Source organism: Lepidochelys kempii, chromosome 9 (genome assembly GCF_965140265.1).
Source record: "Lepidochelys kempii isolate rLepKem1 chromosome 9, rLepKem1.hap2, whole genome shotgun sequence".
Lineage (NCBI taxonomy): Eukaryota > Metazoa > Chordata > Testudines > Cheloniidae > Lepidochelys > Lepidochelys kempii.
Window position 1 is genome coordinate 28,878,906 of NC_133264.1, and position 6,000 is coordinate 28,884,905.

The 6,000-nt window shown below is 42.6% G+C and overlaps 1 protein-coding gene across 2 annotated transcripts in view; it reads right to left on the reverse strand.

Moving 5' to 3' along the window:
• The window catches only part of AGTR1 (angiotensin II receptor type 1), a 44,227-nt gene extending 38,832 nt beyond the window's left edge, over positions 1 to 5,395 (reverse strand). The window contains exon 1 of one of the 2 annotated variants that reach the window (XM_073358777.1): positions 5,248 to 5,395. The gene's annotated coding sequence lies outside the window, so the exon portion shown is untranslated. Of the gene's footprint in view, positions 1 to 5,229 lie in introns of both variants that reach the window. The other variant, XM_073358776.1, reaches the window with a different exon arrangement.
• Positions 5,396 to 6,000: the final 605 nt, after the last annotated feature.

Consider the following 6,000-nt stretch of genomic DNA (forward strand, 5'->3'; position numbering starts at 1 on the left):
TAGGGTGCTTGACTTTAGCACGGTTCTTCAGATACTGCCAGTGCTGCCTTCTGCTGCTGTTTCATTTTTCTCTCCCCCACATCATGCCACTAACTGATGCCTTGTTTTATCAGTGTGAGGTTGCCTTCAGTTTTTACCCCTTTTCTACCCCTACAGGAGATGTGCTACTGAATAATGATACCAGATAAACACCACAAACGATAACCAAGCATGCTAGCCAATATTTGTACACAGTTGATGCATGTCGTGCCTGGATAGTTCTGCTATCTCGCAGATATCATATGGAATGAAGATTGCAAGAGGTAATTAGGAGAGTAAATCTGTAATAGTTTGAGGAGGTAGCACAACAGTGAATAGAAAGATCACACCTTGCTGATCATCCTGTTTTCCACTTTTAGTTATGATTCAGTTGAAAGCCCAAAGTCATTTTAGCCTGGTCCATCATTTATCTAAAAGATAAGTCTGTAAATGATTAGACTAACCATTTAGTTTCATGGACATTTTTGTTGCGAGCTATCACAGTTGCTATGATTTATAGTAAAAACAATCTCCCAAGACTGCTGGCTAAAAAAGACCCAAAACAAAGTACCAGGAACTATATATTTTATGGTGTCTAAAATATTCTTATTATTCATTGAGTTCCCCAAAGTGTTCAAAATAATGCAGATTCTTCTTAGTGCGAAGACATGGGCTAAACACCTTTACCAAATACTATTTTTTGCCAAAATATATTTTGCAAAGTATAAAAGTTAGAAACAGCAGAACAATAGGGATTAGTTAGAGCAGGGGTTCTCAAACTGGGGGTCGGGATCCCTTAGGGGGTCGTGAGGTGATTACATGGGGGGTCGCCTCCACTCTAAACCCTGCTTTGCACCCAACATTTATAATGGTGTTAAATATATTAAAAAGTGTTTTTAATTTATAAGGGGGGTCGTACTCAGAGGCTTGCTATGTGAAAGAGGCCACCAGTACAAAAGTTTGAGAACCACTGAGTTAGAGAAAGTTGATCAATATTTCAGATCAGGTACCTGCAAAGAAGGGAAAGAAGCATGAACATTTGTATGTAGCTGTCTACTTTTAACTTTTCTTCAGAAGCTCTGATTTGCTACTGAGTATTTGACTGAAGAGTGCACAACTGTATTGGATGAGAAAGTATGGTGTGACATACTTTTACACTCATGCTCCTTTAGGCAGTGGTGTTTTCAGAGGGCCTGCTCTGTAAGTGGTACACGTAAATGGAAATGATATTGGGGGAGAAATCTGTTGATGTCATTTAAACTGGAAGAAAATGTGTCTAACAAAAGCTTGCCCTGATCCGATACCTTGCTCTACACCTTGTAGAGTGTGGAATTATGTTAGAGTCCTAAGTGGGAACAGGAGATTAAAATTATGCCACGTTTAGTAACTTTGCTATATGCTTGCAGCTCCTGTTGTGTTCAGTAGGAGTTCTGCATATGAAACCACAGACAGGAATTGATCCTTTGTGAAGTTCACTGGGGAAGAAAAGGAGATGGAATTGTTAGGCACATAGCAGTGTGCCTAAAATTCAGAAAACACTGTAGGTTTTACATAACAGCTCAGATGCTGAAAATGTGAAGAATTATAGTCGAGAGCCGTTACTTATTCTCCTGCTACTGCTTGGCATCTTGTTGGGGCCATACTGGGAGGTGGTTGCAGTCTGAGCACTGCAGGAGAATACTGATCATTATAGAGGAGCTTTGGGCTGGCAAGGACCTTGGCTGGTTTTTTTCCACATGTGAAAAAGATGTTCCAGAAATATCCTGAAGAAAATGGAAGGTTAGTTAGTACTTGAATGCATGACTGTGAATGTTTGGTCTAGTATCCATACGTGGGGCTCTCCTTTCTTGCTAGTGAGGGTTGTTTAATTGGTACTCTGTTTGTGACTGGAGCTTGTAATTTATATAACTTTTTTGAAACAATGACATTCCCATTGTGTAGTTAATGTGAACCATGGTATGGAAGCACAGGGGATTGCCAGAGAGATTGGTAATACTGAAATAAGAGATTGGATTTTTAAATATTTATTCCTTTACAACATATGGTATTTAAAATGATTACAGTACAGAAACGTATGCAGTGGGCCCAAATAAATGCAGTGCTTTCCCACCATCTGAAATGAAATTGTCAAGAATGTGAAGTATCGTACTCTGAATATTAGCACTTTCTGAACACTTTCTGCTCCAGAGAGCAGCTCCCTTTATATATTCATGATATCTGCTTAATTTACTGAGTAAAATAAATATTTCCTACCTCTTACACATAATAGCTCTGGAGATCCCATACAGCACCAGGAGACTGAAATGGAATGGATTCTGGCTCATGCATTATCAGTAGAATTGTTAATTAAATTCAGATTATGGAGACTCTAGTGGTGTTAATCCATGAGCCAGAAAAAAAATCCATTTGATTTTGAGATCCCAGGCTGAGTTTGGATGGCTGGTAGCCTTCAAAACTAGCTTTTAACTGAACAGATTTTATCCAGAAGTTATTGAGAAGCAATAAATATGTAACACCATGATGACAATTTCAGTCAGTTCTCTTAGTAGACCAGCACTTTAAAAGAATAGATTATCTAACCCAAGAAGAGTTTCATGTATCAGTTATGCTGCAGACTTCAAGGGGGGAAAAATCACCTTTATGTGTGCAAATACAGTCCAATATTTCAACAGTGTAATTAAAGTGTAAATAGGACTCTATTTCTACAATCTGTCTCTCTGCCTCTTTCTTTTACACACTTACAATAGTGACAAAAAGGAAGCCACCAGGCAGACATTATTATCAGTTCGCAGATAAAATGTAGAACTGAACTTCTTTTTTGTCTTACACTGGGAGATTAATTAACAATTTCTAGAGTGGTGATGTAACCTGACAAGACAGCATGCTCTGCCTTTCTGCAATGTTGTGGTACTAACACCTCTGGCTGTCATTATTGCCATAGAAACGGATAGCTTCCCATTACCATGGGTTGTATGGCATGTGCAAATTGCAAAGTGCTGTTCCCTGGCTAGAAGATAGGACATGTCACGCCCCTGAAAACAATGGGCCTGATTCTCCTTTCCCCTTCTCTGGTGTAAATCAGGAATTAACTCAATTTCAGTCAACAAAATGCACAAGTGTAACTAAGAGAACTGTGCCCACTATTTTCAAATCTCAAGATGAACATCGTTCCCCCTACAACAAGCAGTAAAGGGGCAGATTAGCTTCCCACTCTTGGCAATACTCTTAGCAAATACATCAGGAAGTACTCAAGGGATGTATTCCTGACTTAACATTGCTGTGAGAATGTGGTGCAGGGTTTGTAGAGATGAAAAGTACACAACAGATGCTCAGTGCCTGCTGGAGAATTATACCAGTAAAGCAAAAACTAGTCTAAGCTCCACCCTTCCAACCCTCAGTTTAATTGTTGCTTAATATTTAGACATTTTGTGGTGTTTTAAAAGATTATGATGGCAATAAAACAAAAAGGATCACCCTAATCAAGAGATTGAAAGGTTTGTCTAATCATAAAACGCTGCTGCCACAGCACTTTAACATCATCACATTAATTACCGGCTTTAGGCCATATTCAGCCCCTCTTATTCAGGCAGATCCTACTGACTTTAATTCTAATGTACTGTAGCGTTGTTGTGTTCATACAGCTATGTTAAAGGGAGTGGTGATTTCCCATCAAGAATATAAGAACAAAACCTCTCCAAATTCAGTACTTCCAGCAAGTACAAGTGACAGGTTCACTGAGTTTATTCACTGAACTTCCCCACATTATGGCACTTGGTTTTTAAAATACACTATTGTTACACTCCAATACCTGTGGAAATTCAAAATGAATTGCAAACTGTTGTGGTCTGAATCCTGCCATTCATTCCAATTGACTCTCTATTAATTTCAGAAGAGTTGCATAGGTGTAACAAAGGGCATAATTTGACTCTGCAAGTTGATTACTTGTAAATACTGGGAACCAATTGGTGATTTATCCAGTTGCTTTGCTGGCACCAATGGGTTTGCTCAAATCTTGAGATATTCCAGGATGCATGTCTGTAAATAACATATCATAGATTTTTACAAGCATTGTACCTCACACATTTAACAGCTGCAGTCACTTAAATATTAAATGTTAAAATATGGAAACATCCTGTTGTATTTTTTTTTCACATTCAGAAAAAACTGAATGAAATTTGGTTATGCAGGTAGAAATTTACAAAATCTAGACCAAACCAATATCTGATACGAGATAGCAAAAGCTGCATTTCGAATGTTCAGTCTGGATCTGTAATAAAAGCAAATAGAAGAGATTTCACCATTGGCATCTCTGGTGCCTTTAATGGAGTTACACCAGGACTCCCTATGGCCCGTTATGAATAGCTGGAATAATCTCCTGAGTCAGAGGGGTCACTGCTCTAAATTCCATCACTTTTGGTAAGTGGCATCTTTACTCTGTCTTGGAACTGTTGACAAGATATTAGAGAGCATCCGCATGCCATGGCTGCGCATTTGCAAGCTGGCCCTATCTAGCTAGCCGCAAAATAAAGATAAATATGTGGCATGGTTTCAATAAATTGGCCTTGATGCAACGGTACTATCTTCATGCTGGGGTCTGCTTGGAGATGATTGCATTTTGGCAAGGGAAAAGGGATTCCACTTCCAACTTTATACAAAGTATACATTTATCATAAAACTATGTAACAGATCAGAAACCGTGGATACATTTTTTCATTAGGCAACTGGACATTTTTTTTGTGAAAATAAGAGTAAATTAAAATAATCTGAACTAATACTCCCCTGATGAACATGAAACAAAAACACCTTCCAAGGGAAAATGTATTGCTCAACAAATACGAATTAACTCCCTCAGATATGTTGTACCCGTATCGTCCTGCAATTCTGTCCTATCAATTAACTTTAAAAAGCAATTGAACCAAGACACAAGGCAGAATAGATTTTAGTGCTCTCATAAAGCAAATGCAAAAAAGCCTTAAAACTTTTCACTTCTGTCTAGAAAGCAACCCCCGCAGTGCTTGAGCGGCAGATGAGCACAAAGCCAACTTACCTGACCCTGGCGTGGGGAGAGGGCAGGAAAACCACAAGGGCGGTTACTACCTCAGTTACTGGCAGGCTTAGAGTTACTGCCCCCTCCTCGGTGCTGCTAAAGCACCCGCACCCCAGGCGCCCTCAATACAGGCTGTGCATGAAGCCCCGGCTGGAAACACTTACGAGGCAGCAGGAACTTACAGGCTGGTGCGCACGCCGCGTGGGGAGCGGGCGGTGCAATGGCCAAGCCGGGAGGTCCCGCCCGGGCTCTCTGCGCGCTGTCTGGAGCTGTGCAGCATCTAGCCGGGCGAGCCGCTCAGCCCTGGGCGAGCCAGGCTCCTCCGGGTCTTCCCCGCTCTGCTCGGAGCAGCCCGCCGCCGGCCCGCCTGTCCCCTGGATAATTGGCCGCGGCTGTCACGCGCTGGTATCCCTTTGCGGCTCGGACCCCCAACATTTATAGCAAGAGGCACAGCCGGGTCCCGCTAGTCTCTCACTCCCCCGGTTCCTCTCCCTCCTGGGAGACCCCCCTGTGCCCTCTGCCCCTCCCACTTCCCCCCACGCAGGAGTGGAGCCGAGAGACTCCCCCTAATTCATCAGCCCCCTTCCTCTCCTCCGGTTGCTGCCGCTTGACCCCCCCCCCCCCCGGGGTGCAGTTTGCATCCAGAGTCGGGCAAGGCTGCGTTGTCTGCCTCTTCCCACTGGGCTCCGCCGCCGCTGCACACGGCGCGGGACTGGTCTTTCTACCTTTTAATTACACGCCTGGAGCTGGGAACTTTTCGTTCCTCCTCCAGAACTTGGCCCAGTGGGAGGGGAATCGAGGGGACTGAACGAGCTGCAAGTTCGCTCTGCATTGTCTGGGCTGCTCTGTTTCCGATATTCCCCTTTCGGTTGTTCAGCTGTTTGCTGGCCACTTGCGTGCGTTGGAAGGGGAAGGCACACATGTTGTGGCGAGCG